This window comes from Lontra canadensis, unplaced genomic scaffold (genome assembly GCF_010015895.1).
Source record: "Lontra canadensis isolate GAN:19392208 unplaced genomic scaffold, GSC_riverotter_1.0 scaffold657, whole genome shotgun sequence".
NCBI lineage: Eukaryota > Metazoa > Chordata > Mammalia > Carnivora > Mustelidae > Lontra > Lontra canadensis.
Window position 1 is genome coordinate 1 of NW_022631641.1, and position 13,673 is coordinate 13,673.

The 13,673-nt window shown below is 42.8% G+C and overlaps 1 pseudogene; it reads left to right on the forward strand.

Annotated features, from left to right (window-relative positions):
- The first annotated feature begins 4,493 nt into the window (after positions 1-4,493).
- LOC116863178 overlaps positions 4,494-13,673 on the forward strand; it is a 35,031-nt pseudogene continuing 25,851 nt past the window's right edge.

Sequence of the window (13,673 nt, forward strand, 5' to 3'; positions counted from 1 at the left end):
CACTCCTTAAAGTCACTGAGGGGCTCTGGGGAGAAGAGAGGGATCTGCAAGATAAGCAAATATCCATTCTAAGATTTAGATTGGGGTATCAGCCGGTCATGTGGTTATTGCTGCTGTGGACAGGATTAGCTCCAGAAAAAGCGAACAAGAGACGCAGATATGAAGACAGCCAGATTCTGATTGACACTGTCTTAACTATGAATAGTCATGTGAGCCCTTCGCTCTAGTTCTCAGTTGTAGGCAAACTGGTTTGTAAAGTTACTCCTTCCTCAACCTTCCTTCCTATAGCCTAGCATGAGGCAAATAACCAGATCACATTTTGAAAAGGTCAGTTCAACCCTGGACTAAACCTTTTGCTTTAGGGCAAGTGTACTTCCCTTGCAATGGCTGCCCTATTACTTGGCAGAGATACTTAATAAATTATTTGTTAGCCTTTGGATAGGACTCATGATAGACAAATTTCTATAACTGCTGAATGGAGAATATCTTTGGTAAGTGTAATTTTCTTTCCATCACCTTTCCTTGAAAATCAATGTCTAGTTTTGGGTAGGAGGAACCTTGTGTATGAAATCATTGTAAATTCACTTCAGCTTTCCTGGAGTTTGAGGGTGTGACTGTCTGGCTGCCAAATAAATAGAGCTTGTTTTGCCATAACTGTTGTGTCCAGATTCTCAAAACTGTGTTTGCTGGTTTCTGGTGAAATAGTCTCTTACAGTTAGGCTCTGAGGTCCTCTTTGCCACATCCTTGGAAGGTAAACTTTATTCAACACCAAGCTACCTTCCTACCCAGGTATACACAGATTTCCCCTAACAAACACATCCCACATTGTGTTCCTTCCAAGGCAAGAACTATCTTTTGGACAAAAAAAGTTGCTTCATCATTATTTTTAGACTCATTCACATCTGGAAGTCTCAGGTCTGGCTATGTTGGCTATTTTCCCCAGGTATCTCCCACAAAATCCCATTCTCAAGCAAATGTAAGGTCTCTAATAAATAACTAGGAAATGCCTGTGAAATGAATCAAGCATTGACTTTCTTCATTTGAATGTGTGCAACAGAAAAAAGTTACCAAGTATCAAATGCAATGAAGGAGAAAAAAGTCAGTAGACATCATGTGAAGAACTTGAAAAAAATCATTAATGCTTTTCACATGTGTGAGAACTGATTTACATTGTGAAACATATGTCATAGGGTAAAAACAAAACAATGCGATTCAAACAGGAGATCAGACTTGCATATGAATTTCTGTAGGGTAAAAGGAAACCCAGCACACACAAAAGAGGTTTAATTATACCATGGAAGCAATAGAACAAATGAATTAGGAGCTGGCCAGTGGGGAGGATCCTGTACAAGATATAATTAACAATAGACCTAAAGGATTCATACTAACACCACACATACTGAAATCCCTGGGGTTTTATTTGGGAAAACATATAGAAATGTCAACTTTCCATAGATGAGCAAGAAAAGCTGATTAAAAAGCTAGATTCTGAGTCATTTTTCATGCATTTACATTTCAATTTTAAAGATAAGTTAGCCTAAAGTAAGCTTCCTCTGACACAGAACCCAAATTAGCTGGGAAACAAATCATAGCTCTATTTTCTAATTTTAAAGTAGGAAATTAGACTAGGTGTACCTTCAGGTCCTTTCTGGTATTGACATTCTGTGGTTCTTTATTTTTTATTTTTAAAGAAAGTAGGTGTATTTAAATCAGTGAAAGATAACATGCGTTCAGAAGGCAGTTTAAAAATATATAGGTATAGGGACGCCTGGGTGGCTCAGTGGTTAAAGCCTCTGCCTTCGGCTCAGGTCATGATCTCAGGGTCCTGGGATCGAGTCCCGCATCGGGCTCTCTGCTCAGCAGGGAGCCTGCCTCCTCCTCCTCTCTCTCTCTGCCTGCCTCTCTGCCTACTGATCTCTCTCTATCAAAATAAAATAAATAAAATCTTAAAAAAATATATATATAGGTATAGATGGGGCACCTGGGTGGCTCAGTCAGTTAGTTGGGCATCCAGGTCTTGATCTCAGCTGAGGTCTTGTTCTCCAGGTCATGAGTTCAGGCCGAATATTGTGCTTCTCCCTGGGTATGGAGCCCACTTAAAAAAAAGAAGATATCATTAAAATGATAATTTTTAAAAAGATTTATTTATTTGAGAGAGAGAGCATGAGCAGGGGGTAGGGGGAGAGGGACAATCGGACTCCCTGCTGAGCAGGAAGCCCAATGAGGAGCTCGATCCCAGGACTCTGGGATCATGAACTGAGCCAAAGGCAGACACTTGATTGACTGAACCACCCAGAAGCCCCAAAGTGAGTTGTTATTTTTAAAGAGAAACAACACTTAGGTTTTAGTGAAGAATAAAGTGCCCATATTCAAAGCTGATGGTAATGTTTAAATATTTATTTTTTAAAGGTTTTGTTTATTTATTTGAGAGAGAGAGCACAAGCAGGGACAGGGGCAGAGGGGGAGGCAGACTCCCCACTGAGCAGGACACCCAATGTGGGACTCAGTCCCGGGACACTGAGATCAAGACCTGAGGCTGAAGGCAGATGCTTAACTGACAGCTACCCAGGTGCTCTGCCAGTGTTTATTTTAGTTAAGTTCGTTGAAAATGGTTTATATAGAAAGGTAACATCTCATAGTTTAAATGAGGGGTTGAGGTCCTAAATTTTCAAAAGTGGTTTTATCCAGTCCTTCTTTATTTTGTCCCAAGTGCTTGGTGGCACATGTGGAGATAGGCCAACCTAACTGAGCCTGGTAGGAGAACAAGAGAGGCAAAAGTCAGGCTCAGAACCCGAGGAAGTCCTGGGAAATGAGCAGCTGTGTCTATGCATCTTTCTTCATTCTTTTCTTTGCAACCTCAATGGCTGTGCTACTGGCAAATTTGTGCTGTGAATCGACTCCACCCATGCAGCCTAGGTCTTACTGAGCTCCATTACGAGCACAAGTCTGTGGCTTTGTGCCAGGCCAAGCAGCTCTGTCAGTCATTGTTCCATTTAAGTGGCTCTAGGCCCTGTTTTGTTCTATATATTTGTGACCTGAATGAAGGTATAAAGCATGTAATAAATTCTACACATCATGCCCAATCAAGTGGCTAGTACTTGATTTATGAAGATGCAAATAAAATATTTTGAAGACTTTGATCATTGAGAAATGATTCTGGATAGCCAGAATGAATTTACCAGTGACAAGTACAAACCACACTTTTAATACAGATAAAAGATACAGCATGAGCCTAAAATAGCTGTGGGACAGAGGTGGGAAATTGGGAGGTCAACATAGACCCGAAGCTAAGTAGAAAGCCAAAGTGCAGTCACTGAGAGGAGAAAGAAGCAACATAGCATTGGGATGTATTAAGATTAATATTGGATGGATGGACAAGAAACCCTTGCACAAAAATACTTAGTCATACATGGAGTGGGTTCTCATACTCAGGTTTTGGTTTCTTTTTTTTAATTAATTTTTAATTTAATTTTGTTTTTATTTATTTATTTTTTAATTTTCAGCATAACAGTATTCCTTGTTTTTGCACCACACCCAGTGCTCCATGCAATCCGTGCCCTCTCCAATACCCACCACCTGGTTCCCCCAACCTCCCACCCCCCGCTGCTTCAAACCCCTCAGATTGTTTTTCAGAGTCCATAGTCTCTTGGTTTCTATACTTTTAAGAGTGTGGGGGAAACTGGAGAGGAGCCCAAAATGAACAATAAGAAAGTCTTTAAAAAATTCTCATTACAGGAAAAGCTACATGATCTGCTTGAGTTGACACACTGAAGAGTAACCTTAGGAGTATCCACGGAACATAGAAAGGTGTTGGGAAGTTGTTTCCACCTTGTTTTCTCCTTAGTGCTTAGATTTGTAGACAAAGTTTGCCTGTCAGCATCAGCGCAAGAGTGATAAGCAACAAGTGGGCAGATGACCTCACTTTAACTTCTCCGTAGTTATGGGGTGTGATTCTCCTGCTGCCAGTGAAATCAAGCTGCTGTTTTACCTGTGGCTGAGTGCCTCCTGTCTCAGTATTCCTTTTTAGGGCATGAGGTGCAGGCTTGGCCTTAGGCTCTGAGAGCTGGTGTCTCAAGCTGAGATCTTTATAGTCAAAGACTTGGATATTGTGGCGTCAAGGAAGTTTCCTGTCTTGTAAGAAGCCTCTCAGGAGACTCGGTTCCCCAGGGAGAGAAGAAATCAGCATCCACACTCTGGTTCTGTGTAAACCTCAATTGTTTGCATTGGGTTTTTATTTATGATGGGCTTGTGTTTTTTTTCTCACCCACATCTGGATGCGGCTCTTCCTGCCCATGGCAGCAGTTCCGAACACTGGCTCTCTCATGTCCTCCCCATCCAGACCAGTCTCAAGGGTCCTTATGGCTAAGGAAGTCCTTAGGGCGAGCTCATTTTAGGGCTTTTTTGTTCCCATTAATGGCTGCCTTTGCAATCTGATATTCCTCTTGGATCGTCTCTCATGACCTAACTTCTTTAAATTATGATTTTCTTTCAGCTCATCAATGTGGCCTTGGAGAAAAGCCTGGCAGCTGTGGAGACCTAGGATGTATGTCTTCCCCCTCCTTCCTCAGCAGGAGGGGCCAATAACAGAGGTCTTCAGGAGGAAATGCTCCACCTGAGGGCTGAGATCCACCAACACTTAGAGGAGAAGAGGTGAGCTGAGGGGGAACTGAAAGAGCTAAAGACTCAAATTGAGGAAGCAGGATTCTCCTCTGTGGCTCACAACAGGTAGGACACTGCCCAGAGCAGGAGACCCTGCCCATCGGGAGGTCACCATAGGCAAGGGGGTTCGCCTCGCTGCAACGAAGACATTTGTGTTGCTTTAGGGCTTCCTGGTCCACATCCCAAGCTCTGTGCATTAATGGTTCAAATTCTTAAGAGAAAACTCAATAATATTGGATAATGATGATCATTCAAATTATTTAAATCTGGTCTTAATTCTGTGTAATAATGCCCATTATTAGCCATAGAGTCACAAGTGAAAATCTTCTGGTGTATGACAGGTATTGCTCTTTTGCATTGACTGGAACATTTTGAAGAATGTCCTACTACCCATGATGTTTCACTGCTGCGTGTGGAACCAGAAGAGTCCCTGAGGGAAGATGATGTATACTGGGGCCCCTTTGCTTCCGCTCAACTCTCTCTTAGCGGCATGAATCCCTAAATCATGGAATAGCACTTTTAACAATCTCTGCTGTTTTGTTAACTTTACAGAAGTGGTATATAGCTGATTCATTGGTTAGACTGACCACCGTGGTTTTTTTTTTAAAATATTTTATTTATTTATTTGAGAGAGAGACAGAGATAGTGAGAGAGAGCACAGGTGGGGAGAAGAGGGAGAAGCAGACTCCCCGCTGAGCAGGGAGCCTGACACGGGGCTTGATCTCCGCATCCTGGGATCATGACCTTAGCCTAAGGCAGACGCTTAGCTGACTGAGCCACCCAGGTGCCCCTGGCCACTCTGTTTTTCATGGCATTTTTCAAAAGATGCTTGGGGAGCAGACTGATAAGGTAGGACTAATCCATTCATTCGTTCATCCCTGAGGGTCATAATCATCATGGGGCCTGTTGTTTAGAACATAGCAGTGAGACTGTACAATTTCTAGTTCATGTCCTATAATTTCCCTGCCCATTATGTGCCACTTAAACATCCTCAAGTCATAGAATAATATTAGTGCTGAAGAGGACCTTGGCATCTAGCCTAATCCTTATTTCATAGTCAAGGAAACTCTAGTCTAAAATGATCTAGCAGCTTGCTCAAAGTTGCATATTCGTCCGTGGCTAGACCCCTGCCTTTGAATTTTTAATATCTAAGCCTTTTATTCTATGCTATATACTTTTTAGTACAGTCTTGGAAATATTCTTGTGATCATCCTTCATGCTGGTTCTTTTACTCTGAATTGTGATATTCCTTCCTTTTTTTTTAAAAAAGATCTTTATTTATTTATTTGATAGAGATATACAGAGAAGTAGATAGAGCACAAGTAGATAGAGCAGCACGCAGAGGGGGGAGGGAGATCAGGCTCTCTGTTGAGCAGGGAGCCCAATGCAGGGCTTGATCTTAGGACCTTTGGATCATGACCTGAGCCGAAGGCAGACACTTAGGGGACTGAGCCACTCATGCACCCCTTTCTTTTTCTTTATTTCTTTTTTTAGAGAGAAAGAGAGAGTAAGTGTGAGATTGTTTGCACAAGGAGGTGGAGGGTTGGAAGGAGAAGAGAGAGAGAATCTTGAACAGCCTCCATGCCTGGTGCAGAGCCTAATGTGGGGCTCAGTCTCACAGCCCTGAGATCATGACCTGAGCTGAAATCAAGAGTTGGATGTTTAACCGACTGAGTCACCCAGGTTCCCCCATGATATTTCTTTCTACTGAAGTGAAATTCTACTTAAGTGAAAGCATAAGTTGTTGTTGTTTAAGTAATCTCTCTGCTCACTGTGGGGCTTGAACTCACAACCTCGAGATCAAGAGTCACATGCTCTTCTGACTGAGCCAGCCAGTTCAGGATTCTAAGAAACTCAGTGTAGGGGGAGAGCCAACTGCTAATTCTTCAGGTGTTAATTACTAGTTTCCTGTGCCTTTTCTAGCCAGCAGTTCTCAATATAGTGTGCTTATGGATCACCTACAGGACTTAGGTAAAATGTAGATCCATAGGCCTTAGCTCTAAAGTTGTGGGTTTTTGTTGTTGTTGTTGTTTTGTTTTGTTTTGTTTTTACAAGTACCTCATAGAATTCTGATGTTAGTACTTTTCAAGTCTGCAGCTGGTATAGCAGAATAAAATGACTCCTCTGTTGTAAATCCTGAACTGACTAGATCATATATGCAATTCCATTTAAGCAACCAGTAGCTCTGCTAGGTATGAGTTATCCTTATTTTATATAAAAGGAGACTGAGGCTCAAAGAGGTTAAGCAAACTGCCTATTTAAATGAATTGCCTTGTTAAAGCAATGTTGTTGTTGTTGTTGTTTTTAACACTTCCATCCAACCCTGGCAAAGGGTTCAGTGTGAAGAAAGGATAGAGTCTAGAACGTCTTGGTGAAAATTAGTTGTTTATCCATTTTATGTCTTCTACAAGTATGCATGTTTTATGTGGCAGGCACTGTGGAGCCTCTGGGGATGCAGGGCGAACAGGATAGGAAGAGTCCCTGACCTCATGAAGACCATCTATCGAAAGAGCCAGACGTAAAGCAAATAATTACAGAAGTACATTTGATGGTAGTTCTGATTGGTATTATTTATTTCTTGTTTTCCTAGGTCGCAATTTCTCATCCAGTGGTTGAAAACTGACCAATGATAATTAATAGAATTATAGAACCCATAATATTAAAAAAAATGAACATGAGGCTTGATGACCAGAGTAAACAAAACTAGACCATGTGTGTTGAGTCCAAGATTTTTAGGGACTGTGTTGCCACCAAGTAGCTGTGGTAATGCGGGAGTCTCTCCTCCTGAGTCTATCCAATAAGGGAGCCCTTGTCCGTCTCTGAGGTGGCTTCCTGCTTCGGGGTGTCTCTGAGTCTCTGCTGGGCTGAGATGGGGGCTACGGGAACTGAGGCTGAGAGAGGAGCCACCCCCTCATGGTGTGTGTGTGTTTCCTGCAGGAACACCATGCTGAGCCTTTGCCTTGGGAATGCAGAGCTGAAAGAGCAGATGGGAGAAGCAATGTCTGACAGATGGGAGATTGAGGAAGACAAGGAGAAGGGCGAGGTGGCAATGGAAACTGTGGTAGCCAGAGAGGGTCTGAATGAGAATAGCCTTCAGGCTGAATTCAGAAAGCTCCAGGGAAAACTTAAGAATGCCCACAACATCATTAGCCTCCTCAAAGAAGAGCTCGTGCTGAGCAGCAAGGATGGGAATAGTAATCTTAGCCCAGAGCTCCTTGCACGCATTGCCCGGGAGATCGACAGAATGAACACCGAGCTGGTCTGTTCTCCTGAGAAGCCCCAATGCCAGGAGGAGGAGCACGTGACCATAAGGCTCTGCCCCAGACCCCAGAGTCTTGACCTTGGGGCTGCCTCGCCGTGGGTGGCCGCCAAGTAAGTGTGGGTTTAGATGGAAATAGAGACCTGTGGAGAAGGCCTGGAGCTAACAGTTTTTACCTAAAACACTTCTGCTCTATGTGTCAGAAGGACTGAGGGAAGGGCTTCTTTGCCCCACAAGCAGCGGTAATAATATTCCTCACACATTCAGCCTTTGGAAAAGCTTTTATAACATTGTCTCACAAACATTACTTGGGTAATTAATTTTTCATAAATAGTGTTTCATTTTCCAGATGGCACACTAGACATTGGGCAGCAGGCAGAAAGACCTGGTCTCTGCCTGTAAGTCTGCAGTGTGGTAGGGAAAGATGGCATAAAACAGGTCATTTCAATAGGATGCCATATAGGGATGCTTGGGACTTAAGGAAGCCCCAACAAGTGGTGTGTAATGACATTTCTGTATCACTGCCATTTTCTTCACAGCCCATCCTAGGTGTCTGTTCATGGGCCACAGGATTGGGCTGTTGGGATCCTCCTAAAGGGAGGGGCTTTGCTGACTATTGAGTAAATGGAGACTAGAGAGGATTCGAGGTGGGGGGAGTGGAGGACAAGGCTGCGACAGGAGCATAAGGATAGATGAGGAGAGGTTTCTACCTCTCCTCTCTTTAACTGCTGAACCAATCTTTACTGAGAGCCCCTCAGTGGACTCTAGTGGCACTGTACTGTGTGCTGAAAATACAGAGATGAATAAAACATTATCCTAGCTCTGCAGGAGCTTGGAGCTGGAAAGCAAGCCACTACCAAAGGGCCTGAGGAATGCTGGAACGTGAATATAGTCCACAAACCCATGAATATAGTCCACAGGGGGTCAGAAAGGGACGGGGCCAGGACTGCCCAGGACTGTTACTGCCTGGTCCCTATGCTGGCTCTTTTCACAGGTGGATAACTGACCCCAGGCCCGAGACCCTGGGATTCCATCAGAATTTGGCCTTCCAGCTGGCCCAGTGCAGACAGTGCTACCAGGACCTCTAGGAGAAGCTGCTGATATCAGAAGCCATGGTCTTTGCCCAGGCCAACCAGCTGGAGAAATACAGAGTTATGCTTAGTAAGTCTTAGGTTCACCATCACTAAGACATCTGTCTACGTGCTTCTTGTAGACTTCCCTTTTCTTCCCCAGCCTCAAAACAAATTTAATCCCAACCAGGGTCCTAGAATTGTGGAAATGGTTATTTAACTTCAGTTTTTGCACCTGTCAGAGAAGAATAAAAAACAAAACAAGTTTGCAGTGAGTATATAGGAAAGAAATGAGCTAACGTCTAGGTTTGCTGATTTCTGCTATAGTCAGCAAAGTGCTTTACATCTTTCAACATATACTGATAGTTTCTCTCCTACTCTTCATACCAAATCACATCTTCAAAAATATACCATCACCGTTGGTTTAGAATCCATGCTTTCTCCTAGAACTTCCTATGGTGATTGAAATGCTTATGGAGCACATGAGATGTGTCTAGATCAGCTTTGGAATTTTGTTTACTTTTAATTAATTTTTTATTTGTTTTCAGTGTAACAGTATTCATTGTTTTTGCACCACACCCAGTGCTCCATGCAATCCGTGCCCTCCCCAACACCCACCACCTGGTTCCCCCAACCTCCCACCCCCCAACCCCTTCAAAACCCTCAGGTTGTTTTTCAGGGTCCATAGTCTCTCATGATTCACCTCCCCTTCCAATTTCCCTCAGCTTCCTTCTCCTCTCCATCTCCCCATGTCCTCCATGTTATTTGTTATGCTCCACAAATAAGTGAAACCATATGATAATTGACTCTCTCTGCTTGACTTATTTCACTCAGCATAATCTCTTCCAGTCCCGTCCATGTTGCTACAAAAGTTGGGTATTCATCCTTTCTGATGGAGGCATAATACTCCATAGGGTATATGGACCTCATCTTCCTTATCCATTCATCTGTTGAAGGGCATCTTGGTTCTTTCCACAGTTTGGCAACCATGGCCATTGCTGCTATAAACATTGGGGTATAGATGGCCCTTCTTTTTACTACATCTGTATCTTTGGGGTAAATACCCAGTAGTGCAATTGCAGGGTCATAGGGAAGCTCTATTTTTAATTCCTTAAGGAATCTCCTCAAACTCAACACACACAAAACAGATAATCATATCAAAAAATGGGCAGAAGATATGAACAGACACTTCTCCAATGAAGACATACAAATGGCTAAGAGACACATGAAAAAATGTTCATCCTCACTAGCCATCAGGGAGATTCAAATTAAAACCACATTGAGATACCACCTTACACCAGTTAGAATGGCCAAAATTAGCAAGACAGGATACAACATGTGTTGGAGGGGATGTGGAGAAAGGGGAACCCTCTTCCACTGTTGGTGGGAATGCAAGTTGGTGCAGCCACTTTGGAGAACAGTGTGGAGATTCCTTAAGAAATTAAAAATAGAGCTTCCCTATGACACTGCCCACTTTTAATTAATTTAATATGAAGTAGTCACGTGTGGCTAGTAGCAATCTCTTTTTAATTTTTATTTATTTTTATTTTTATTTATTTTTTATTTTTTAAATTTCTTTTCAGTGTACCAGAATTCATTGTTTATGTACCACACCCAGTGTTCCATGCAACACATGCCCTCCATAATACCTACCACCAGGCTCACCCAACTTCCCACCGCCCACCCCTTCAAAACCCTCAGATTGTTTTTCAGAGTCCATAGTCTCTCATGGTTTGTCTTCCCCTCCAATTTCCTCCAACTCCCTTCTACTCTCCATCTCCCCATGTCCTCCATGTTTTTCTTATGCTCCACAAATAAGTGAAACCGTATGATAATTGACTCCCTCTGCTTAAACTTATTTCACTCAGCATAATCTTTTCCAGTCCCATCCATGTTGATACAAAAGTTAGGCATTCTTCCTTTCTGATGGAGGCATAATACTCCATAGTGTATATTGACCACATCTTCCTTATCCATTCATCTGTTGAAGGACATGCTGGTTCTTTCCACAGTTTGGCGACCGTGGCCATTGCTGCTATGAACATTGGGGTACAGATGGCCCTTCTTTTCACTACATCTGTATCTTTGGGGTAAATACCCAGTAGTGCAATTGCAGGGTCGTAGGGAAACTCTATTTTTAATTTCTTAAGGAATCTCCACACTGTTTTCCAACAGTGGCTGCACCAACTTGCATTCCCACCAACAGTGGAAGAGGGTTCCCCTTTCTCCACATCCCCTCCAACACATGTTGTATCCTGTCTTGCTAATTTTGGCCATTCTGACTGGTGTAAGGTGGTATCTCAATGTGATTTTTATTTCAATCTCCCTGATGGCTAGTGATGATGAACATTTTTTCATGTGTCTCTTAGCCATTTGTATGTCTTCATTGGAGAACTGTCTATTCATGTCTTCTGCCCATTTTATTGATATGATTGTCTGTTTTGTGTGTATTGAGTTTGGGAAGTTCTTTATAGATCCCAAATATCAGCCTTTTGTCTGTACTGTCATTTGTGAGTATCTTCTACCATTCAGTGAGTTGCCTCTTTGTTTTGTTGATTGTTTCCTTTGCTGTGCAGAAGCTTTTGATGTTGATGAAGTCCCAAAAATTCATTTTCGTCTTTGTTTCCTTTGCCTTTGGAGACATATATTGAAAGAAGTTGCTGTGGCTGATATAGAAGAGGTTACTGCCTAGGTTCTCCTCTATGATTATGAAGGATTCCTGCCTCACACTGAGGTCTTTTATCCATCTTGAGTTTACCTTTGTGTACAGTGTAAGAGAATGGTCGAGTTTCATTCTTCTACACATAGCTCCCCAGTTTTCCCAGCACCATTTATTGAAGAGACTTTCTTTTTTCCACTGGATATTTTTTTCCTGCTTTGTTGAAGATTATTTGCCCATAGAGTTGAGGGTTCATATCTGGGCTCTCTACTCTGTTCCACTGGTCTATGTGTCTGTTTTTATGACAGTACCATGCTGTCCTGGTGATCACAGCTTTGTAGTAAAGCTTGAAATCAGGCAATGTGATGCCCCAGTTTTTTTTTTTCTTTTTCAACATTTCCTTAGCGATTCGGGGTCTCTTCTGATTCCATACAAATTTTAGGATTGTTTGCTCCAGCTCTTTGAAAAATGCTGGTGGAATTTTAATTGGAATGGCATTGAAAGTATAGATTGCTCTAGGCAGTATAGACATTTTTGCAATGTTTATTTTTCTGATCCATGAGCATGGAATAGTCTTCCATCTTTTTGTGTCTTCTTCGATTTCTTTCATGTGTGTTCTGTAGTTCCTTGAGTACACATCCTTTACCTCTTTGGTTAGTTTTATTCCCAGATGTCTTATGGTTCTTGGTGCTATCGTAGATGGAGTCAATTCTCTAATTTCCCTTTCTGTATTTTCATTGTTAGCATATAAGAAAGCAACTGATTTCTGCACATTAACCTTGTTTCCTGCCACGTGACTGAACTGCTATATTAGTTCTAGTAGTTTGGGGATGGAGTCTTTTGGGTTTTTCATATAAAGTATCATGTCATCTGCGAGGAGAGAGAGTTTGACTTCTTCCTTGCCAATTTGAATACCTTTTATTTCTCTTTGTTTTCTGATTGCTGTTGCTAGGACTTCTAATACTGTGTTGAACAACAGTGGTGAGAGTAGGCATCCTTGTCATGTTCCTGATCTCAATGGTAAGGCTGTGAGCCCCATTGAAGATGATATTTGCTGTGGGCTAGTAGCTATCTTATAGAACTGTATGGATCTCAATGTTTTAGAACTCTAAATTAGTTCAGCCCCATTCACATATTTACTGAGCCTCTGTGGATAAAGCACTTGCTAGTTTCATGGAGGCTTCTAAGTATGTTAATATATATAATACCTAACAACAATATCTGGTCCCCACAAAGCCTCAGTTGTTGTTGGTGAGATCATCAGTGGCACACAGAGCTCATCCTGGTGGAAGGGAGTCCTGCCTGGAGTGAGTGGTCTCTTCTCCCACTTGGGTCCAAAGAAGCATCCATTCCACTTTGGCTCTAAACTCCCTGCCCCCTGAGGGCTAAGGCACATGCCCCTGAGGTTGAGGGGGTACGTGGGACATTCCGAGAGCCTCTGTGACACCCTCTGTCTCTTCCTGAGCAGGTGAATCCTTGGTGAAGCAGGACAGCAAGCAGGTTCAGGTGGACCTCTAGGATCTGGGCTATGAGACCTGCAGCCGAAGTGAGAATGAATCTGAGCAGGAGGAGAGAACCATTCCCAGTAGGAGCACAAGGGCAGGGCTCACCTGACCTCCCTGGAGTCGGCCTTCCCATCCGGGAGCTACTGGCCAGTCCCACACCTAATGAGGAGTAGGGCCCAGGGGTATGGTAGATGGAAGGGGACCCAGGACCAGTGAGGCACAGGAAGTTTAGCAGAAAACTCTTGTCCAACACGAGGCTGAGTGTGAGTGGGAATGTCTCTAGTTTCCAACATATTGCTGTTGATTAAAAGAAGGAAAGTTCTGTCCAACTGGTGATCATCTAAGGCTTACTTTTTAATGAAGAGACCAGATGAGCTTGTGGAGACATGTAAACCCTAAGCTAAAAAATCTGTTTTTCCATCCTAGAAGGACTTTGACTGTAGGTCCACCAAACTGAAATTGAGAATAGAAAAAACACTCAGGGCAGTGGAAGGTGACTGTGCCTGGTTCCTGACCTGCA